The sequence below is a fragment of the Trachypithecus francoisi genome, unplaced genomic scaffold, assembly GCF_009764315.1.
Source record: "Trachypithecus francoisi isolate TF-2019V2 unplaced genomic scaffold, Tfra_2.0 Lachesis_group21, whole genome shotgun sequence".
Classification (NCBI taxonomy): domain Eukaryota; kingdom Metazoa; phylum Chordata; class Mammalia; order Primates; family Cercopithecidae; genus Trachypithecus; species Trachypithecus francoisi.
The window spans coordinates 10,088,148-10,113,125 of NW_022681467.1; the positions used below are offsets into that span (position 1 = coordinate 10,088,148).

General features: G+C 41.4%; 1 protein-coding gene and 1 long non-coding RNA gene across 5 annotated transcripts in view; one reads left to right on the forward strand and one right to left on the reverse strand.

Annotated features, from left to right (window-relative positions):
* Window positions 1-24,978, forward strand: part of KIF16B (kinesin family member 16B) — a 308,638-nt gene that overhangs the window by 277,195 nt on the left and 6,465 nt on the right. The gene's annotated exons all lie outside the window — the stretch shown is intronic.
* The window catches only part of LOC117068431, a 30,903-nt gene that overhangs the window by 4,023 nt on the left and 1,902 nt on the right, over window positions 1-24,978 (reverse strand). The window contains exon 3 of the long non-coding RNA XR_004431117.1: window positions 5,079-5,191. This is a non-coding gene — a long non-coding RNA (uncharacterized LOC117068431). The remainder of the gene's footprint in view (window positions 1-5,078; window positions 5,192-24,978) is intronic.

The following is a 24,978-nucleotide window of genomic DNA, read 5'->3' on the forward strand; positions in this document are numbered from 1 at the left end:
TTTATTGATCGTGTTTTAAGTCGGCCAAAACATCTCAGGGCTTGGAATACTTCCCTCAGCTCAGATGTATTCTCCTCAGAGAGGCCTGCCCTACCCACTGAGTAGAAGCAGTCCTGGCCCTAATACCATCCACCAGATTCCCCCTGTTATTTCTTGGTCACAGCATTTAGCAGTTGTTGGAAAGTATTTTGCTGGTTGATTGGTTGGTTTTGTTACAAAGTATTTTATGTTTTATGAGAAGCTAGGTTTGTGAAGACAGGGATTCCAGATGCTTCCTTCACCTGGAATAATATATGCCCCTTAATAGGTCCTCAGTAAATATTTGTTCAGTGTCCAGTTAAAGCTGTGTTGAACAGCAAATAGCAGATATTTGTTCTGACAAAGAAAAAATACAAAAAAAAAAAATTCAAAATGAGAGCATATTTGTAAACATGGGTTTGAGAGATTGCTGTACCAAATTGCAAAATGCCACTGGGCAAGTTATTTAACCCTCTGAGCATCATTATTCTCAGTGCAAAACAAGGATAAGAAAAACTAATTTTCAGGATTGTTGAGGGGATCAAATGAGAATGGCATGTAAAAAGTACCTAATAGAAAACATAGTCTGTAATAGGTCCTCAGTTGATACACGATAAAATTAAATACACTATAGAACCATTAGATCTGGTTGTGAATTATTGCTCTGCTACTTAATGACTGAGTAATCTTGAACAAGTTACTTCTCTGTGAATCAGTTTTATTACTCATAAAATGGAAATAATATTACCCATCTTATACAGTTGTGATGGTTAATGAAATAATTCATATAAAATATTTGGATAGGTTCCTGATACATAGCAAACACTAGAAATTATTATTGATTTTTTAAGCTATTGCTACTTTGCAGTTGTCTTGTAGTGACTTACAGTATAATTTTACAAGTAAACATTTAAAATCCTAGCTTATGCAATAAGACAAGATAAAATATATACTGATAGAAAGTAATACATAAAACTGTGTTATTCACAGATGACATGATTGTTTATATAGATAATTTGAAAGAACTAACAAAAAAAAAAAGTCCTGGAATTGATACATGATTATAGCAAGGTTGTAGAATACAAGGTTAATATGTAAACGTCAATAGCTATTCTATATAGCAGCAACAAACAAATGGAATTGGAAATTAATAACACAATGCCATTTACTTTAGCATCCCCCGAAACTAAATACTTGTGTATAAATCTAACAAAATATGTGCAAGCTCTATATGAATAAAACTGCAAAATTCTGATGAAAGAAATCAAAGACAAACTAATGAAGAGGTATTCCATGTTCATGGGTAGGAAGACTCAACACTGTTAAGATGTCAGTTCTTTGCAAGTTGGTCTATAGATTCAACTCACTCCCAACCAAATTCGAAAGACTGACACTACCAAACTCCAATACTTAATATAAAGCTGCAGTAATCAAGACAGTGTTGTACTGGTGAAAGAATAGACAAATAGATAATGGAACAGGACAGAGAGTCCAGAAATAGGTATAATTAATTATCTTTTGCAAAGGAGTAAAGGCAATAAAATGAAGCAAAGATAGTCGTTTCAACAAATAGTCTTTTCAATAAATGGAACAATTGGATATCCACATGCAAAAAAGCCAATCTAGACACAGATCTTATGCCATTCACAAAAACTAAACTGGATTATAGGCCTAGAAGTAAAACACAAAACTGTAAAATTCCTAGGAGATGACATAGGAGAAAACCTAGATGACTTTGGGTGTGGAAATAACATTTTAGATACAACTCCAATGACGTGATTCATAAAATAAATAAGATAGACTTCACTAAAGCTTAAAACTTCTGCTCTGCAGAAGACACTGTCAGGAGGATGAGAAGGGAATCTGCAGACGGAGAAAAAATATTTGTAAAAGGCATGTCTGATAAAGGGGTGTAATTCCAAGTATACAAAGAACTCTTAAAACTCAACAATAAGAACATAAACAACCTCATTAAAAATAGGCAAAAGAGGCCGAGCATGGTGGCTCCCCCCTGTAATCCCAACACTTTGAGAGGCCGAGACGGGCAGATCACATGAGGTCAGGAGTTTGAGACCAGTCTGGCCAACATGGTGAAACCCCGTCTCTACTAAAAATACAAAAATTAGCTGGGTATGGTGGTACATGCCTGTAATCCCAGCTACTCAGGAGGCTGAGGCAGGAGAATCACTTGAACCCAGGAGGTTGCAGTGAGCCAAGAAAGCACCATTGCACTCCAGCCTGGGTGACAGAGCGAGACTCTGTCTCAAAAAAAAAAAAAGAAAAAGAAAAAAATGGGCAAAAGACTTGAATAGACATCTCACCAAAGAAGATATACACATGTCAAATAAGCATATGAAAAGAGGCTCAATAACATATGTCATTAGGAAATTGGAAATGAAAACAAGATACCACCATACACCTAATAGAATGGCCAAAAGCTAGAACATAAACAGTACCAAATGCTGGTGAGGATGTGCCGTAAGAACTGTCATTCATTGCTGGTGAGAATGAAAAATAGTATAGCCACTTTGCAAGGTTTTGGCGATTTCTTACAAAATTAAACATACTCTTACTGTATGATCCAGCCCTCTCACTCCTTGGCATTGACCCAAAGAAGTTGAAAACATGCCCTCTCAAAAATCTGAACATAAATATTTATAGTAGTGTTAATCATAATTGCCAAAGTGTAGATGTAACTTAGATATCCTTTAGTAGGTAAATGGATAAATAAACTGTTACATCCAAACAATAGAATGTTACGTAGCACTAAAAAGAAACAAGCTTTCAAGCCATGAGGAGATTTTGGCAGAACATTGAATGCATATTACTAAGTAGAAGAAGACAATTTGAAAAGATTATATGGCGTATGATTCTAACCATATGGCACTTTGGAAAAGGCACAACTAATAAGACAATAAAAGGATCAGTGGTTGCCAGGGATTTGAGGGAGGGGAGAGATGTATAGGCAGAGAATAAAGGATTTTTAAGGCAGTAAAACTACTCTGTATGATATATGACGGTAAATGCATGTCATTATACGTTTTTCAAACCCCATAGAAAGTATAACAAGAGTGAACCCTAATGTAAGTTGCGGACTTTGGGTGATAATGATACCTCAGTGTAGATTCATCAATCCTAACAAATATGCCACTCTGTTGTGGGATTTTGACAGTGGGGGAGGCTGTGCGTATTTGGGGGGTCAAGTGTTCTATGGGAAATTTGTATACTACACTCAATGTTTCTAACAACCTCTAAAACTAAGAAGTAAAATCTATTTTTTTAAAGGTACATGTTTAAAAATAAATCATCATGTGCTAATTACGTATTTATAATCGTCCTTTCCTCCTTTTCTCTCTTAATTGCTCTTTCACTTCTATCCTTCCTCCAACCTCTTATTTTGTCCTTATTGCTTTGCTTAAAAAAATAAAATAAAAAAGAAAGAAAAAGAAGAAGAGGGAAGAGAAGAACAGTGGCTGGGTGGATGGACAGATGGGTAGATTTGACACTATTAATCATTTTTTTCTTGAGAGTATAATGTTAAACTGTTATTAAGAGAAATGTATCTTCCAAACAATTATGTTTTTCATATGTATTTTCCACTGCGTGGCGTATGACAATTCATATTTTATTAGAAGTGGCTCACTCATTACTCTAAAATATGAGATTTACTGTTGTATCTTTTATCAAGCACCATATTTACTCACTTGTTCTTCCCAAACTCAAGTCCAATGTCTGTCTATGTGAATCAATCATTGCCTTCCCAAGTCTGCAAATTAGACCTAGTGGGATTCCCTTTCACGTTAAAACATTTGAACCCAGAAACCATGTTATAATCACATGTAGTCATTAAATAGGTGAGAGGCTTCGTGGAACACTGATGTAATTGGACAAACAGCTGTAAAGATCCTTTTCCCCTATAATTTTCATATACTATTGCAAACACTTTTTCACACTGGTGTTTGGTTGAGGGTCTTTATGTTCTTCTATCTTGTAGTATCACTTAGGATATTCTAAGTGACCTATTACTAGATTTAACTGTTAGTATAAATTGTAAAAGCTTTTTCTTCAAGGTTCACTTAAGAAAGCTAATAAAGGCTGTTCCTGCCTCCACCTCTTAACTTTCTACAGTACTGAAAGTAAATTCTTCTTAGTTCTGTCAGACAGAAAAGTTGACATAATCTTCTGTTAAGTTAGTGTGCAGAGCCAGAAGTACTTGAGGACATTAATTTAACATCAAAATGTGGTTAGAATTTTTCGTGGAAATGAGAATGTCTTCATTTTAGGGCATAGCCAAAGTTCTCTTTGGTACAGGGTGACTTTCTGTGGCAATTCTTTGCAACCCTTTCTGGTTCAAAAGAGCAAATTGCCTTTACCTAAGAGTGCTGGATGTGTTACTATCAGGTGTTAAATGAGTTCTTAGAATCAAAGAATCCAGCTCTGTTATACTAACCAATTTCTACCATGCAAAGGGTAATACAACCATCTCAAACTTTCCAAGCCTCATTGGATTAAAGCGAATCTCAGATACTGTGATGTAGAAACTAATGCCCTTTATTTTCTCTTTTTTCACTTTATGACGATATATAGAACACCAGAACGAATAATGTAATGAACCCCAATGTACTCTCTTCATCACCCCACTTCAACATATAATCAGCATGGAACCAGTCTTATTTATATGCACACACACACACACACACACACACACGCACATACACATGCACACACACAAGATTATTTTAAAGCAAATATCAGGCATCATATTATTTCTTCTATAAATATTTTAAACTATGTCTCTTAAGAAAGCAAGACTTTAATTTTTAAATGTAACCACAATACTATCATCAAACACATATACACAGACACACACACTCCAAATTAATCTCTCAGTATAAACAAATATTCAGTGTTGAAGCCATATCAATTTTCTCATGTCTTACAATATGTATGTTTCAATCATGACCAACATATTTACACATAGCATTGGTTGATACATCTTTCTGGTTTCTCACTATCTATAGGTTTCTCTCTCTCTTTTTTTTTTTTTTTTTATTACTCACCATTTATTTGTTGAGGACAGCATTTCATTTACCTGTTGAATTCCTCATGTTCTGGGTTTCACTGAGTGCAACCCTGTGGCATCGTTTACCATGCTCCTCTAATCTTCCATCTTCTGAAAACCAGAGGCTTGATTAAGTTCAGGTTTCATTTTTTTTTTTTTTTGGCAAGAACACTTTATCGGTGGGACTGTACTTCTAATTGCATTTTACAGGAAGCACTTGATGTCTGATGGTCTCTCTTTTAGGGTCTTTGCTGTCTTTATCAAAGCCATTCAGTGACTATGACAGTCACCATTCATGCTCAGGACTGCTTCCCATGCCTGCACTGAGCCTGATGTAGGGGATATCACCACTGATCCCACAGAAATACAAACTACCATCAGAGAATACTATAAACACCTCGACTAGCGAATCTAGAAGAAATGGATAAATTCCTGGACACATACACCCTCCCAAGTCTAAGCCAGGAAGAGGTTGAATCCCTGAATAAACCAATAACAAGTTCTGCATGCAGTCAGTCATATAGCTTTTATCTTCAAGGAGCTCACAATTCTAATGAGGCAGAGACACATCATTACAGGAGACTGTCGTAACTGCAGGGATAGTCAAGGACTTCTTTTGTTAAGGTCAGAGGACGTGAGTCCCAAAGTAGTGGTTCTCAAATCTATCTGGCCTAAGTTTTGAAATTATCTTGAGCAGCTTTTTGAAAAATACAGATTCTCCAGCCTTGTTTCAGTATATTCTGATTCACCAGGACTAGGGTGGGACTCAGGAATCTGGATATCTACTGTGGAAAGGTGAGACTGGTGGTTGAGGGTAGACAGGGAAGGAAAAGCCAGATTCCACAAGCCATCTCCATGACTTTGGACCTGATCCAGAGGACCAGGAGCCAATGGAATGTTGTCAGCAGCAAAGTGGAGAAATGAGGCTTTATCACTGTGGAGAGAATGGTGGGAGCAGGGGAGCCTGGGGACAGGAAGAGCAGTGACTAGGGTGTTCCCATCTTCTAAGGGGACATGATTGTGTCCTAAACTAGGTGCACTGGCAGCTGGGATGAGAAAAACTGGTAGATTAGAGACATACACGTGAGATAGAATCAGTATGGCTTGTCCTTCAACTGAATGAGACCTGGGGGGGCAGTGATAAAATCGGTATGAACACCCAAAACCCTGGACATTAATCTTTTTTTTTTTCTTTTTTTTTTTTTTGAGACGAGTCTCGCTCTGTCGCCCAGGCTGTAGTGCAGTGGTGTGATCTCAGCTCACTGCAAGCTCCGCCTCCCGGGTTCCCGCCATTCTCCTGCCTCAGACTCCCAAGTAGCTGGGACTACAGGCGCCCGCCACCTTGCCCGGCTAATTTTTTGTATTTTTTGTAGAGATGGGGTTTCACTGTGTTAGCTGGGATGGTCTCAATCTCCTGACCTCGTGATCCCCCGCTTCAGCCTCCCAAAGTGCTGGGATTGCAGATGTGACCCACCACACTCAGCCTGGACATATAATCTTAACTAGACAGTGAAATATAATGTTAAATATATTTGTGAATTTTACATTTCCACACATAACCCATGGTATTGAAGTAGTGCTTTTTTACCACTTCATAAATTGTGGCTTGGAAGCTCTGTTAGAGTTCTCCTGAGAAACAGAACCAATAAGCAATGAGGGAGAGAGAACTGATTCATGTGATCATGTGATTTTGGAGGCTGAGAAGTTCAGGATCTGCATTTGGCAAGCCAGAGGCCCAGGAGAGCCGATGGTGTAGTTTCGATCTGAGTGTGAAGGCCCAAGAACCAGGAGAGATGACGGTGTAAGTTCCAGTCTGAAAGCCAGCAGGCTCAAGACCCAGGAAGAGCTGATGGTTCAGTCTGAGTCCAAAGGTAGGAGAAGACTTAAGTTCCAGCTGAAGGCAGTAAGACAGGATTAATTCCCTCTTACTCTCTGGAGTTTGTTCTGTTCAGGCCTTCACCTGATTGGATGAAGCCTCCCCTCACATTAGGAGAGCAGTCTGCTTTACCCATTCTACTGATTCAAACATTAATCTCATCCAAAAACACCCTCATAAACACATCCCAAATAATGTTGACCAAATATCTAGTGACACCATGGCCCAGCCAATCTAACACGTAAAATTGACCATCACGGAAGCCATTTTTATTCATCCCAGATATGGCTGCAGGGGTAATTTTTCCATTTGTTGGGCTTTAGATATTCTAATATCAATCCCAGTTACAATCCCACCTCATGCACAGCCCCATTGTTAGATTGGTAACATCTGTCACCTCCCCAGCTCCCACGCTCGTTTACAAGGTGTTTGAGGCTTGGCAAATACACAACAGGGATTCTCCCACTCTTTCCTATCTATGGAAATAGCATCAGAATAAGGTAGCACAGAATGGCTCAAGATGGCAGACTTAGAGCTGTGTATGTGCTGTTTATTTGGAGTTCAGTGTAGAACATTTTTCATTTCCTGGGTTAATTTTAAAAGCAAAATGAAAAGAAGCCTGAACATCGCAGTGCTAAACAGCTGGAGGGTTGTTTCTCCTCTCCACCTAGATAAAGCAAGGCATCACTCTTTGTTTTCTTTTATTAAATGTCTCATCGCCTCTGAAGCAGAAGTAGATATCACAAGTGGCATAGACAAAAGGAGCATCCTGCATAAACTCACTCCTCTGTTGCCTATACCTGAAGGTGGCTCGCCTGCCTTGTTGGAAGACAGATGTTAGCTTCCAGTTGCTATTGACCTCACTGTTTACTTTGCTTAATTAAATACCCTTTTAATATTTTCTCATTTTGCTGCCCTTTACAGTTCACATAGATGCTGTGGCACAACAGGGGTGAGAAGGAAAGGTCTTTGAAACTGAAGCTCTTAATTAGCTCCTGGGCCCCTGGGAGATAGAAATACAGCTAAAAATGAGGGAAAGAATAGCCATACTCAAGATGCTGTGACTGGTGGTAGAAAAAGCACTGACTACCTTCCAGTGATGCCTGAGTTATGAAAATGGTTTTGAAATTTGTGACCATTTTGAGTCATATATACCATAGTATCATTACTTGCCACCGGTGGTGTATTGATTATTCAGCTGTAGCTGCTTATTTCTGCCAGAACCTGCTGTTTCTCCTCTTCTTCAGTACACTCCTCGTCCTGTGTGTAAGTAAATGGATGGCCCATGAGTAAGGTTCGTAGTCCCTTCCTGCCACGATCAGGTGACCAGATTGTCATTGAGAGTCCCCTAATCGAATTGTTTTCAATACAGCCAATATCTGGCTAAAGTTTCTTGGGAGAAGAGACATACAGTGATACATTATTCATTATGAAATAAGACAAAACATAGTATAATAAGATCATTATATAAATATATAAAGTATCAGTAGATTATATGTAATTGCAGGTATAATTTTAAATAGTCATGTAGTTATATTAATATGGATTATAGCTGTATAGATTATAGATGTGTATAGAGGTATCAATTATAGATATAATTCAATATTGTATGTAATAGTTAGATATATCTAGATAGAATTGTTATGCAGTAGCATGCAATATTAATTCACTGTTGTAAAAACATAAAATAAGTTCCTGGAAGGATTGCAGCATAGCCCAGAACTCCACAGACCTCAGGCCAGCAGCCACTGTGGCCCGCTCCCCGTGGAGACACCACAGTCTGGCCCGGGGGAAACGCACTATGACCCTGGGCAAGTTAAGAGCTTATGGGCTGCTCTTTATCTTCTCTAGATGCTTTGGAATCTTTTTGATAATGGATTCACTTACGTCCAGCGTATTAATCATGTTTACCTGCGTTCTTACCTCCCAAGGCTGCAGTTAAACTTGCATTTTAATTTCCTAAAACTGCTCGTTTATCCTTTGAAAAATAATGAGTAAGCTTGCTGTGAATCAGAAAGTCCTCATCAGAAAATTGGATGCTAAAGACAAAGTGGTAACAACCAAAGCAGCTGAGGCCAGGAGCAAAAGGTGGCTCCCTGCATTGCCCTAGCTCAGGAGGGTGGCTAGCATGCACCACTGCGTAAAGGGTGCCCCTTTATGGCTAAAGCCAGAGTCCCCCTTACCATCAGCCCGAGTTCCATCCCACAGGCTGACACACACTCTGCTGTTGCCCTACCTGTGACATTGGCCATGGCCATGGTGGACCTTTCCGGTGTGGGTGGCCACACCCCGCCAGGTCTCTCAGCTTTTCTCCTTCACCCTTCTCTAAAGCCAAGACAGCCCCCGCAGGCCCTGACCCAGGCAGTCCCAAAGGCTGGGAGCAGGTGAGGCCCTGGAGATCATTCTCAAACAAGAGAGGATGCAAGTCTGTGGATAAGTGGGCCTGCCTCCCGTCCTGCACGGGGACGATTCAGAAGCATGAGCGCTGTGTGTCTCAAAGGGTCCTCAGCAGGACTGAGTCACCCACAGTGGTGACCTGCTCAACAACACCCGCTTTGTTGGCTTTTCTCCTTTTCTCTTGCTCACTTTCCTACCCCCATGCTTCTGCTTCCATCATCACCATCACCCCTGCATACTGCCTCAGGCTCTGCTTTCAGAGTCTGTGAAACTGAGCTGAGTACTGGGAGGTAACTGCTCTCATGGGGTTGTTGGGCATGTATCTTTTCTGTTTTTCTATGTGTGTGTGTGTGTGTGTGTGTTTACACTTACTGCTGTTTTGTGTGTATATGCAATTTTTGTGACGTTTCTAAAATCAATGCTCATACAGTTTGATTAGGCTTTTCTGGAAAGCAGTATTCTGTCCCCTATTCATGCCTTCCATTTCCCCTTCCCCAGCAGCAACTCTCTCCTTTTGGTATTTTCTTCCATTTTTGTATTTTCTTCCAAACTAAAATTGCATTCCTATATTCCTTCTTCTTTTTAAAAATTTTTAGGAGCTGTTAACATCCCACTGTGTATGATGGCTCCCCAACACGCACCCCCCCGCCAGCCCCTCTCCTCAAATATTCTGGGACACTTGCCCTCCCTGCCTGGTCCTCCCATGCATTGATTCAGAACTGTGGTGAGCTCAGCTTGTTTGCTTAGTTTACGATACGCATCTCTAATTCAACTTCAAATTATAGCTCAATTGTATGATTTTCTTCTCGAACATTCAGAGCACCAGATATTTCATAAATATAGCCTCCTTGCAGAAACCTCCCCTGGAACCCTCTTGCCTGTTCTAGTCAGATTGAGCCACACCACAGCTCCCTTCTACCCCACAGTTGTCCTTCTCCATCATCCTTGTCTCTCACTTGAATTGTTTTGCCTGCCTCTTATACCCATGTTTTCCCTTTCTTGATTTACTCCCTTACTTTAATGAAACATGTCTCTAGTAGCTTCCTGAGAAAGGATGTACGAGAGGTAAGTTTCTAGAAACATGTCTGAAAATGCCTTCATTTACCCACTCACTGGTTAGATATAAAATGTTAGTTGGAAATCATTTTCATTCAGAATTTCAAAGGGATTTCTCCATTGTCTTCTAATTCCAGTGCTGCTACTAAGCAGTTCAAAGCCATTTTGATTCTTGATCCTTTGTATGTGACCTATCCCTTCCTCCTCCCCTTCCAAAAACCCATAGAGCTGCCTTTATAGGGCCTTCTTTCTGTTCTCAATGTTCTGAACCTTTAGAACTCTACTTTGGTAAACAGCTCATCAATTCAGCTGACCACTCCATGGGTTCTATCAATTTCTGCCATATCCTTCATTTCTGGGGAATTGTCTTAATGATTTTGTTTTCTTAAGGGTTTGTTGTTGTTGTTTTTCCTGTTGTTTCTGGAATTCCATTTGTTCAGTGTTGAACCTCCTGGTCTGGTCCTTTCATTTTTCTGTCTCCTGTATTTTCTATCTCTGTCATTGTCTTGCTTTGTCTTTCTGTCTCTGTCTATCTCTGTCAGCCAAACAACTGATTCCCTTCTGCATATTATTTGAGAAGCACTGCACCATGTGGTCCACCTGATTCTTTCTTTGCTTATTTTAACATTGCGTTTGCTGCTTTCCCATCTTTTAGTGCTGTTATCAACCTGAAGTCCTAACTTCTTGCTTCCTGAAATAGTCAATTTTATTTATTTCCATTGATGTCAGTTTAGTTGATCTCCATTCAGCCCCTTTGTTGCAACAGCCTAAAAGACATGTTTAAAATTCTTCTTGCACATCCATGTATTTTAAGAATCACTGTCTGTCTCATGCCCACTAAGTTCTCTGCTCATTGTTTATATCAACATTCAGGAATCGTCCTTCCTCTTTCATGAAGCCTTGCTTTTTTTGCATTAGGCTTTCTTGCAAATGCGTCAATTCCCCTAACTCCATTTTTTTCAGATTTGTTTTCCAAATACTTTGTGCTTTTTTTCAGGTAAAAGGTGCTCACTGTGGTCTTTGCGAGTGAACCTCATGCTGTCCTTTGTTGGCTGTGTAAACTGCATCTTTATTTTAGAATTCAGCTAGCTATTTTTTCCCCTGACAACCCTTTTTTCTTCTATATGTGTCAGTTATGTTTCATAATGTTAATGAATCACAGCATATGATGCAATCCTTTGAGACAATATTTAGGGAGGGAATGGATGAGAACATCAGTTTGTTCCAGTTCCACACAACTTTTTACCTTTATCATTTGCCCATGTAAAGCTACCATCCATTTTTAGATATACTTATTTTTGTTACCAGCAATCCCCTGCAATGCATTTACATTTACATATATACTTTTCATTCCAGGCAACCAAAAACATTTTTTTAAAAAAGGTAAGACTTTGTCTAATCTGCTTTCTAATTGAAATCACCTGCTTCATATTATTTATAAGTAAAATTAAACTCATGTTGGAATCAAGAAATCATTTGGTAATCAAAGTTGAAAAAGGTACGAAATGAAGCCATTGCCTTTTTCTCAGTGGATTTTTTTTTAGGTAGCTGGAAACACAGCCTCAGTAGACCCTAGGGCTTGTATTTCAGAGCTCTCTGGATAAATGCTGTGAGCAACAGGAAGTCTGCTTCTGCCCTTAGTATCTCCAGGGTGTGCGGTATTTATGCTTCTTGGTATGTGTTCACCTTTCCTCTTCCTTATAGTGCTTATCTTCTAGTTCACAAAATTGTATGTATTTGCAGTTTACTTATTTGAAGGAATCTGGGCATATTTAAGTAATAGCTTAGTCAATACATACTGACATTTCTTACTTTGAAAGGCAATTTCCTTGTGGCAGAAACTGGATGTCAACTTATTCTCAATTAACCCAGTATATTTTAGACTATATGGCCACATAGCTTCCTTCAGGATCCCCTAACTGATGAGATTTTCCTTTGATCAGGGGCATCTTTCTATCCAGGTTTTGCCAATACTTCATTTTAACTCCTGTTGTCCTATTGCAGCATTGCAGCTAAAAAAAGTCACTCGTGCTAAAAATTTTGATGACTGCAAGACTGATGCTTACATAGTTTTCAGGTTCATTTGGTGTTTAACACAGCCAGACACATGTGTCCAAGGAAGCGCATGTTTAATCAACTGCCTAAATGACACCATTCTTCATTTTTTGTCTGCAGCAACTTTTCAGACCTTAAGCAATGAGATGACCAGTATACTTTTAAGAGTTTCTAGAGTGTGGCTTTGAAGCACTAGTTAAGATTTGATAGACTTCCTTCTCTAGAGTAATTTAACTTCCCTTACACAGAAGAAAGAAGAAATTGTAAACCTATGAAATTTTTAGAATTAAGGTCCTAAAGAAAGAAAACCCATGCTTCTCATTGTTTATCAAGGCCTCTCAGCATTGTCTATAGCCATTCATTGCATCATTTGTTTAACAAATATTTTAAAAGCAAAGTACTGTGCTGGATGTACATATATTCAATGTATATACTTTTAAACTTGGTTTCTTTTTCTTTTTTAGCTCCTAGCCCAATTTCTAAAACTTCGTTTCTTAATTTGGTAGATAATATCTGTTTGAAAAAGGAACTTTTTAATTTGCATTTCCCTGTATGAAATAGACACCTACCCCATTCTGTTTCGGAGTTAGAGATGGTAGCACTTGAGAAGTTTCTCCCTGCCTCCCTCTTCCCTGACATATTCAGGCCTCAGTCATTGTCTCCAGTGAAGAGGGATCATTGGTGCAAATAATTCAAATCCCCAGCTAATCCTCTTCATGGGGTGGGGTCACGGGCCCACTGCTTGGGGCCACAGTTCTCATCACACCTAGGGCTTGACCCTGGCTCCCCCAAGGGACACAGGGCAGTCTCTGGATACTCAGGAAGAGCTCCCAAGGCAGGAGGGTAATCTCCAAGGCAAACAGTCTCACAGGAGCATCAGGCACCCCTCGTCCACAGAACAAAACACAGGCAGCAGGTCATCCCTCCTGGTGTCTCAAAAGCTTACCCTCTTGCCCTGAATTCAGAGACTCAGTATTATTCAGACAACTCATCCAAGGCCAGCTGAATTTTAACCTAAGGAGATTTGCCCTCAGTACACAAACAACCTTAGGTGAGATATTAAAGGCATAGCTCATTCTGTTCAGCCACGGCTGGGCAAGCACACGACAGAGTCATTCAGTGTTCCCGATGCATCCAGTTCTGGAGTTCCCCTGAACGGGAGACTTTGTGATGCCATCAAATAATGTACAACGTCTCCTCGATGACCGAGTCTTTTAGGTCCTGATTCTTTGAATTTGAATGCAAGTACATTATAGCCAAGAGGTACCACACAGCAAGATTCTCATTTGACAGCCTGTGTCAGACAAATTGGTCATTTGGAGCAGTCATTGTATCTCCAAATGCTAGGTATCTGAAGGTTTATACAGTGAAGGAAGGAACCATGAGCTTAAAAACAAAGAAGATAATACATCTTTTTTGTTTTCCAAATGGCACTTTTGAGAATCAGAGCATCTAAAATGTATCTTAAAACAAGATTTGGAAGAGAACCAATGTACCTGACATGGGTTAGATTTTCAGCTTATTTTTAAATGTGATTTTCCATTTTGAAACATGTTTACTCTTCTTTGTTTTAACACAATTCTTTAAATAAAGGGTCTGCCAGCATCTGATATGAGGTGATTTGGAAAAAAGCCATTTCAAATTCTTGCTTGTACTTTCCTTTGAAGAAGAAAACATTAAACACTTCCACATTTTAAGCTCACGTGTTTCCAAACATCTAAAAGAGGGGAAAATTAACATATTTGCCTATCAATTCCCTGAGGACAAAGTTATATAGATAGTATCAACTCTGGATGGTCCCCAACTTAATGGTTTTCCTTAAGATTTTTCAACTTTACGATGGTGTAAAAGCGATACACATTTAGTAGAAGCCATACTTTGACTGTCCATGCAGCCATTCTGTTTTTCACTTTTAGTGCAGTATTCAATAAATTACATAAGATGTTCAACACTAACTAGACTTTTTGTTAGATGATTTTGCCCAACTGTAGGCTAATGTAAGTGTTCTGAGCACATTTAAAGGTGGACTAGGCTCAGCTGTGATGTTTGGTAGGTTAGGTGTATTAAATGCATTTTCAACTTATGGTATTTTCAGCTGGCCATGGGTTTATTGGGATCCCATCATAAGTGGAGGAGCATCTGTGCAGTATCTACTCACTAAGAACAGATACTCCTTCACTTAGGATGGGATCACAGTAAACCCATCACCAGTACATACTGTGTTTACTAAGGTCCATACCATACAGATGCTCCTCTACCTATGATGGGATCCCAATAACCTTATCAGCAGTACATACTGTACTTACTAAGGTACATACCATACAGATGCTCTTCCACTTATGGTGGGATCCCAATAACCTTATCAGCAGTACATACTGTGTTTACTAAGATACATACTATACAGATGCTCTTCCACTTACGATGGGATCCCAATAACCTTATCACCCGTATATACTGTACTTACTACGGTTCTCTAAATTGGACCCCGTCCTAAGCATTTTGCAGACAATAGCTCCTTTAATCTTCTAATCCTAAAAAGAAAATACTATAATCAGACAAGGAGGAAACTGAGGTGCAGAGGAGTTAAGGGGCTTACTTCAAACCACAGTGCTTTGATGTCTTTGTGCCCAGCATGGTGGCTGCATAAGGCTGAGTGCCTAAGGTGCCAGCTCATGGGGCTACATTAGAGCTCAAACAGCCATAGTGTGCCTCCGGGGCTCTCCTAGGCTTCTCCCAGTGCTCAAGAAGTTGAGTCCTAATGCATCTATATTGAGCTTGTTGCCAAACATTTATGTAGATTCAAACGTATCAACAGGTCAAAGATCCATAGTGAGTATTGGGAACTGGGCTCCTTCCCCAGCATCCTCCCACTTTCTGCTTCAACCAAGTGAGGCTGAGTGGCACCCGTCAGATTGTGTGGAAGCTCTTTGCCTCCTTCCTTACATGTCCTCACTTCTGTTCCACAGGTGCAGGATAAACTCAATTCTGCTCTTCCACCCCACTCCACCCCATGGTTTTGACCTGTGGTCTGGAGAAAAGCAGGTTTTGGTTTTTCTAATGTGGCTTGTCTGTTTGTGAAGTTTCCTCGGAAACTTGCTGCCAGGCTGGGTCATCATCATCATTGAAACTACTTAATACCCTGAGCAAAGACGTCACCCTGTAAAAATTGAGTATCACATGGACTTTAAATGCACATTTCTTATAAAAGTTTTAAAGCTTGCTGGATTTTATTAGAATATGTGAACCAGACTGAGTATATTAAATTTATGAATCCAGTTGATGCAGTACCATAATAATTCAATATAATATGCTTATGTCATTAAACTCATAAAGAAGATTCTCTGAATAGCTGTAATGAATAGTTCTGATTCTGTAATCACAGACTAACATTTTCACCCTGATGAATTTTAACTTGGAGCTCTCAGACTTCTCTATAACATCAAGAAATAAATGCCATATTTCAAGTATTTACTTTAAAATTCAGTATAGCAAAAGTAACTCATAGGAAAGAAATACCTGCTAGGAAGAATTATTCATTAGAAATACTAAAAGAATTGGGAGATTGGCATGAAGTAGAATTGGACTTTATGTCTAGTCAAAAATTATAAATAGAAACCAAAGAATCTTTTTTTCATTCTGCTTTGAAGAATTTCATTTATTCTCTCATATTTTGCCTTATACCCAAACCCATATATTTTGGTTATCTATCATTGTATAATGAACTGCCCTAAAACTTGGCACCTTAAAAACAACCACCATTTTGTTGCTTATGATTATTTGGTTCTGGAAAATTTGGGCAGGGCTCAGCTGGATGGTTTATATACTCCAGGTGGTATCAGATCATGCCATTTATGGGCCTGCATTTTGATCATGGCTCCACGAAGGACTAGACTCAGCTGGGGCACTCAAGTCACCCATGGCATTAGTGCCAATGCATTCTATTGGCTAAAACAAGTCACAAACCCCACCTAGGTTTAACGAAGAGAGCTACACAGGGTGTGCATCCTAGGAAGCGTGATGTGGTTCGTTGGGGCCACCAGCACAGCCAATATCACACATACCACTGTCCCAGCTAGCTGCCTGTTTATGACCATCTTCACCTCTGCTTGACCTTGTACTAGTTAGTTGGGAGTTTGTATTGGGCAGAAATGGATTCCACTTTTAGACTCAGGTTATTTTTAAATGACTCTGGGAATTCTGGATATTAGGAATCTCAATTGTAATATGATTCTGCCCAGAGAGATGAATAAGTATGGGAGAAAGATGACTGGATGTTTAAGGATGCTGGAATTCTAATCCAACCTCTCTCAGCTGTAATTCCTTCTTTATTGAAGGATCAAAGAATCTAGCTAAGTTTCCTCAGCTGCAACAACATTGCTGCTTTTATGAGAATTAGAGAAAGGACTAGGTTACCTTTCAAAGATTTTTTCAGACTCTGGAGTAGTCAGACAGAAATGTTGGGTGCCTACTCTCCAACATGGCTGGAGGGAGTATAAATTGGCACAGTGCCTGTGGAAAACAATTTGGCAATGTCTATCAAAATTAAAAAGGCACATACCCTTTGACCCAGCAATTCCATTTTAGGAATTTACCCTACGGGTAAAGTGATACACTTGCTTATATGTGAGATTGTTTATTACAGTGCTATTTGTAGTAATCTTCATTCTTCATTATTTCATTCAACAAATATTTACTGAGTACCTAGTGTGTACGAGACACTGTGTTAAGTTCTGGAGATACATCCTTTGTCTAAAGTAGTGAAAAATTATCTACCATGTATAGTTTAACTACTTGCGGGACTGCAAAAGATTAGAACAGCCTACATGTTCATTAGTAATGAGCTAGTACAACCAATTTCAAATGAGAAACTATGTACTTCTGGAGAGGTCTTTATTATAAGTTGTTAAGTGAACAAAGTGAGGTGCAGAAGAGTATGTTGCTTATGTACCTGCTTGTGTAAATTGAAATGGAGGCATCTGTGTTTGTGGGATTTGGGGTTTGGTTGGTTTGTTTTTTTGAGACAGGGTCTCACTCTCACCCAGACTGGAGTGCAGTGGCGCGATCATGGCTCAACTGCTGCCTCAACCTACTGGACTCAGGTGATCCTCCCACCTCAGCCTTCCAAGTAGCTGGGACTGCAGGTGCACCACCACATCTGGTTAATATTTTCGTATTTTTTGTAAAGACAGGATTTTGCCATGTTGCCCAGGCTAGTCTGAAACTCCTGGTCTCAAGCTATCCACCTGCCTCAGCCTCCCAAAGTGCTGAGATTAGAGATGTGAGCCACTGCACCTGACTGAGTATCTATACTTGTTTATGTAGGCATGAATACGTATGCCTGCATACTTTGTTTGTACATTTTGTACAAAAATGTACTTGTTTATGTAGGCATAAAAATGCCATAGAAAGATATGCAAAAAAAACTGATAACAATAAATTTTTTGGATGCACTGGAGATTTGGGAAGACACAAGTGAATTGGAAGGGATCCTTTTCACTTTAGTGAAGACATGTACACATGCATGTACAAACAATGAAAAGTTCCCTTTCAACTCATAAATATCTGTGTGTGTATGACATTTTCAGTCAGTAAAGTATTACATATTTTAAAAATAAATTTTAAATAAATTTTAAAAACAGGAATATTAATGCATCCTCTGTGCTCAGAACTCACACATTTGAAGGCATGGTTACTCCAGAATCTTAGTGTAGATCTGTGCTATCCAGTACAGTAGCCACCAGCCATATGTTGCTATTTTATTTTAAAGTAAGATTAAGATTAAGGTAAAATTTTAAAAATTTAGTTTCTCAGTCTCACTAGCCACATTTTAAGTGCTCAGTAGCCACATGGCTAGCATAATGGACAGCACAGATAACAGACACTTCCATCCTCTCAGAAAGCTCCAGAAGATGCTGCTGCTCTGGGATGCTTCGTACTGGACACACCTTGAGCCTGTGGGTGTGCGTGCGGGAGGTGGGAGGGCGCGTGCTCACCCTGTGAGTCTCAGGCCTGGGCCGTGGGTGTTCCCGGCCAGGGTGCATGCGTGGGCTCTCTTGAGTTGGTGTGTTCTCTGCCAGGTGGCATCTACTGTGCTGTGGCCTGTCTTTCTGCCATATGTTTTATATTGTGGGTTACAGTTTAGACCAGGGATTGGCAAACTACAGTTCTGTAGTAAGGAGAATTCTAAGAATGGCCCCCTGGTGCCATTGTAATCCTCCCCTCTTTGGGCTCGCGAGGAAATGTGATTGTGCTGCACGACATGGCGAAAGGGAGAGTATCCCTGTGTGCTTAATCTAATCATGCCAGCCCCATAAAAGCAGAGTTTTTTCTCCCTGGTAACAGAAGAGGAAGCAGAGATTTGAAGTGTACTGTGAAAAAGAGAGAGTAAAAGTAAAAATTGTTTCATTTGGGATAATATGCAAGAAATACGATTGCAATCCGGGACATACATACAGACCAGGAGAAAAAGTAAAAGGTTAAGGCTTACTGGGGAAGGAGAAGGTTTTGCAAGTTTGTTTTGAAAGAAAGCTTATGGTGCTGATGGCAGCTTGCAAGGGCTGGCAAGTTCTGAGTGGCAAGTGTCAGTAGTTGCCAGATAGGACCTGTAATCTTGGAGGTACAGTTAGGTCCTTACAGTTTTAGATTGACTTGCAAAACAGTGTGTCAGGCAGGTGTTCCTGTGCAATCAGCTCTCTGTTCTTGTGCCAGTGGCTGTCCTGGTGTGACTCATGTCTTGTGATAGTTCCCATGATCAGGCAGATCAAGCATGCGAGCCCTCTCTTCATGGCCTTCCCCAACTCCACTTGCCGGGGTTTGACACAAATTACTCTATTTGGAATCTTAACAACTTTTGCAGAAGCATGAGGGGAATCTGATGGCTGGCTTCAAATGTGGAGGAGGCTGGGTGCCACTGAATGTGGGTGGTCTTCAGGAGCTGAGAACAGCCCCTTGCTGACAGTCAGCAAGGGAACCTCAGGCAGGACCCCAGTCTTGTGATTATAGAATGCTGTATCTGGCCAACCTGAAGGAGTTTGGAAGTGGTTCTTCTCCAGGGCTTCCAGATAGGAGCCCAGCCTTCATTTCAACCCATGAGACCATAAGCAGAGGCTAGCTGCACTGTGGCAGGACTTCTGACCCACAGAACCATGAGCTAATGAATAGGTGTTGCTTCCAGCCGCTATGTTTGTGGTAATTTGTTGTACAGCTAGAGAAAACTGATATAGGCCCTCAGGTCACATCCACCTTGACGCCTGTTTTCATACTGCCTGTGAGCATGGCCTGAATATGCTAGACCTGTGATCCACGGAGACCTGGCGGGCTCACTGCCTGTTTTCCCGGCACTCGGCTGGCAGCCAGGGCCTGTGCTGGTCACCGACTACACACTGGGGACTTATTGGCAACTGCCAGTCACCAAGCAGTGGAGTCTCAGTCTGGGAAGTTGTCTTGCCTCTGGCCAGCTGCCCCAGTTGAGATGGCCAGGCTCTGTGCGAAGAGAGAGGCACACTGGCATTGGCACCACCAGGCAGAGAGTGAAACTGACCATGACAGTGGCCTGCCCAGCACTGGGTGCGAAATGCGCCTTCCACCCTGGGTAGCCCACCCCAGGAAATCAGGATGGGGTGGAGCCGGAAGTTTCTCTCTTATTACGTAAACACCTACATAATATCCTTAATTTCACCTCTTTGCCTACAAAGCCCGAAGTATACCATCCATCCTTCTATAGAAAAAGCTTGCCCTACCCTGAGTTAGACTGACAAAGGCTGGGAAAAGGTATGCAAGTGTCAGCACACCAAACTTGCTGCAATTAACACAATGAAAGTCTCACGCTGGAGGTTCCAATGACGTTTTATGGTGGTTTCAAGTACCTTCGGGCAAGTGGTAGACTAAGTAGAAGTTGGGGATTAGCAGGCATTTGGAGACTCGTGAAAGTCCTCTGGCGTCATAAGCATCACTTGATCAACAATTATGTATGGCAGCTGGAAGAGACTTCCTGAAGGCCTGGCAGGACTTCACCATACAGAAGAGATACCACCGCCAGCACACAGTGCCACTACCCAACTGCATAGGGCCCCCAGCATGAGGACTGGCAGAGCCCAGGTCCGGGAGCAGTCCTGTTCCCAGAAGTCTGTCCTATCTGCTGAGTGCTCTGTGCCTGTTGCCCGGTCCAGTCATGCCAGACAATGGGTGATGCCCCAAAGCCCTGCCTCCCAGCCGCTAGACTTGGTACATGCTCCCTGCTCTGCCCAGAACAGGCTTCCTCCAGTATCTTCCTCCAACGTCTTCACCTGCTTGATTCTCATCACCCTATGGGGCTTGGCATAAAAGTAACCAATTCCCAAGTCTAGGCATGCAGCCTTTCCTTTCCCTTGGGGTCCCAAATCACCTCATTACAGTTCTCTCATAGTCATATTTTAATTGTAATTACTGCTTTACCTATTTGTCTCCCAGGCAGGCAGGACTGTGTTACTTGGCACAAGAACTGAGTAGTATTCACTATTGAATGCCCAGCACTGCCAGGCGCAGTGACTCATGCCTGTAATCCCAGCACTTTGGGAGGCTGAGGCACGCATGTCACCTGAGGTCAGGAGTTCGAGGCCAGCCTGACCAACATGGTGAAACCCCATCTCTACTAAAAAATACAAAAATTAGCCAGGCATGGTGGTGCATGCCTGTAGTCCCAGCTACTCAGGAGACTGAGGCAGGAGAATCGCTTGAACCTAGGAGGAGGAGGAGGTTACAGTGAGCTGAGATCATGCCACTGCATTCCAGCCTAGGCAACAGAGTGAGAATCTGTCTCAAAAAAAAAAAAAAAAAAGAATGCCCAGCACCTAGCCCAACACTGGTGTGTAGAAAGCTCTCAGCAAGTACTTGTTGGTTGCATGAATGAAGTCTGAAGAGAAGGGCATCAATACAGAATGCACCTTGAGCCAGTCCTTGGAAGATGAGAAGGATCTAGATGGTGGGAGCAAAGCACCCATAGGAACAAGGAGAGACTCTGAGCAGTGGAGGATGGTGCCAGCCAGCATGTGCCTGTGAGGGGAGGAGGGGAGACACCGAGTCTGTTTCATTCCGCTTGATACCCAGGCCTGGCTTACTGCTTCTTGGAGAACACGTGTGCAGTGACTGCGCTAGATGGATAAGTTACCCGAACCAAGCTGTCCTGATTTCCTTGAAGTGTGGAGCACATTTGGGAGCATGTTGGGAAGGGAACCCAGCCTATTTGACCCCGTGTAGCCAAACTTTAGGATTCCTAAAAAGCCAACAAGAGGTATTTAGACTTGAATTTATGGGAGTTTAGAATTGGCATTACTTGACTGGATGGATCATTTTGACCACACTGGGTCGATTTATGATACATGGCCAGGGGTGACCAGAACTCTTTCAGGTCTAAAAACATCCCTGGGTAGCTCCATTCAGGTCTGATCCATCTTCAGGGCCCATCAGTGGGCAATGAATTTTCCAAGCGCTGCAAGTTAAATGAGACCTCTAAGTCTTACTAGACTGATACTTGTCTTTAAGCTGCCACTGTGGTTAATGACTTCTGAGAATGAGGAATGCCATTGAACTCCTTCCCTGTTAATATGTCACTATGGAAAGGTGGATGAAGCTCCATTACATTTTTAAAGAACATTTCAATTTTAATAATTTCAATAACTTTAAATTAAATTATAAATTTATGTTAAAATTTTGTAAAATAAAGAGGACCTCACAGCAATGAGATGGCTGGAAACATCATTAGAATGACATGGCTGGGGTGATATATTGCACATGAAATAAGCAGTAGGCTGCCATTATAGTCATGAGCCCTATTAAAACAAACTTTTTAATAACATAAAATGGTCACAATTTTATCTCCTTGCTAATTAAAATAGAAGGCAGAGAGCCAACAGATAAGGAGGCTTAGGTCTTTCAAAGGCATCTGAAGGCCCAAATTCTCATTCTTGCATCTTCTACACACACACACACACACACACACAGCAGTTGACTGAAATTCAGGGAAAATTCTGGGAGGCTGCATGAGCATAGTATGGACAGCCCCAAAGAAAGGCCATGTTACCTTTCAGGCTTATGGGCTTGAACCTTGAGAATTAAATTAGGCAATAATGGCTTTTTCCTACATTTGAAGAGCTGGTTACTTTGTCAGCCTCTTATAACCTGTTGACCTTGGCCAAGTCGCTGCCTCTTGGAATCTCAGTTACTTCATCTGTAAACAAAGTGCATCCATCCATATCCCTCTCCTAAGGGTGTCTTAGGGGGCTCACACGAGCTCATGAACCAGAAACTTTGTACGAAGTGCCTGCAGGCCTGAATCCAGATTCAAGGCCCTGTGCGTTCTGCTTCACATCCTACTGTTCCCCACCCAGATCCCTGCACAGGCTGGCCTTGGCCTTGCTCTCTTGTTCAGACTGTTAGCTGAACTTGGACACCACCCCTCTTTCCCCCCATCCCCTGGTCCAAAATCGTCCTTTCTTTCAAGGTCCCAGACCGAAAAGGGAATGGGTGTAAGAGAGTGGGGAAGCCACACCAGGCAACGAGCGCCCTGCTGACTTCACAGGTTTTTGCCAGGAAGGACTATGAAATCCATGGTTAGTTCCTCTCAGCAGATTAGCATTTCACTCAGAAGATTTAGAGTTCAAAAGAAAAACCCAAAAACCTGCCTAAAGGCCAGATTTTGCCCACTTTTTTCCAGTGACTTCAAAACATGTTCCTTTCAGGCAGAGCTCAGACTGAAATTGTAGTGTAGGTCACACATGAATCCTAGTAAGATAATGACCTTCTTCAAGAATGTCTAAATGGAATAGCATGTAGCAGCACATTATATTTTCCTTTTTTTTTTTCCTGATGCATAAACTAATTGAGGTGCCATGCTAAAGTTCTAATACAATGAACTAAATTCTTGCTGAATTACTCTGTATTGCTGTAGGGAATTCATTTTGCCTTTCAGAACTTACTAACACAGCCAGTAGACCATATTAGCCTGTGTTTTGGTTCAAAAGATTGATAATGTTTAGTGGTTGTGTTTTGGAATGGTATTGGAAATTTAAAGATTGGGATCTGTGTAGATCAGGGTCTGGGGCAGGAGCCTTCCAGCTTCAGGCCTAGCTATGGATGGACCTCTGGGATATTCTGACCTATCTGAAATGTGATTCTCCAGAGCCTCCTAGGATCGACCTCTTCCTAAGAGAAGAGTGTGATGCACAGATGCCTCCATCTGACCATAGACTAGCCCTGGAGGAGCTTGACTGTGGTCTACAAGGAAGGTTTCTTCTGATTCCTGACCCTTGTCTGCCCACTGCCAGGGCTGTGAGATTATTGTTAGTTAACTTCATGGTAAACAGTAGAAAATGACTGTCACCACAGTAAACAGATGGAATCATTCACTCCTAGCCTTAGGAATGGGCAGAGACCAAAGGCTGTCCTGAGCCTGCCCAGCTTTCCTGAATTTCTCAAACTCTTGAAAATGCTCCATAACAGCAGCTACACAATCTGGAAGAGGTGTGTCCCAAAGGACCCTTGTTTCCAGGAGACTCCAAGTGCTAGTAGCTTGATAGCTCTTTGGCTGTAAGGTGTCCACCCAGAATATCATGGGAAAAGCTTATCTGTCCTATACCTTAACTCAACCAGTTAACCTATTCCCAGAGAGGGGAAAGGTGTTTCTTCAGAAGGGGACTGGGGTGCTGTTTGGGAAGGGAAATGGATACGGGGCAATCAGAGAATGGCCAGTGCCCACTAAGGCACTGTAGGGGAGATATCGAAGCATTCCCTGAGCTGCCTTGGCTCCCTCTAGAAGAGCGTGAGCCTTGGAGGGAAAGAGGACCTTCCCCGTGTTTGTAAGAAACAAACAGGCCTGGGAAAGGCAGTGCATCTGACCCAAGCAGCTAAGATGCCCAATGTAGACAGACTTGCCCGGTGAGAGCATGCGGCTCAGCAGAGGGGACCTGACTGAGAAGCGAGGGATGGCGAGTGCTGTGGGTGGCAGCCAGGAGCCTGAGTCTAGAGTGTCTCTTATATCAGCACACCCCATCCTTCTGCTCATGTCTTCTGGCCTCCACTTTAAAAGCTCATAGTCCTGTACAGGATTTCGTGTTTGTTTTGGGGGATTTTAAACGTCATGTGCCAGGGTCACACTTCCTTTGGAACAGACCCATGGGGGTCCACACCTCCCACTTACCTGTACCCCCTGCTCACTGCCCCTGAGCAACAAAATATGCCCAAAACCTGTAGAAGAAAGGCAGTTCATGAAATCAAGGCACTCTGTGTCAGCACTGAAATATGTCGTAAAGATTAGCCATCTAAATTTGATTTTCTGAAAGTATGGATAAGTATTGGTCCATGTCACGAAAAGTAAATAACCTAGATAGATATCCGATATATTTCTTATTATTCTTAAACTCTTTTTGCCAGCTTGGTAAACAAATAAATCACGGGTACCCGCCTCCAGCGTTGTCATGCTGCTTTGGTTTCTTTTTTATTTCCATCTCTTTTGTCTTCCCCTCCATCCCAGCCCTGTTTC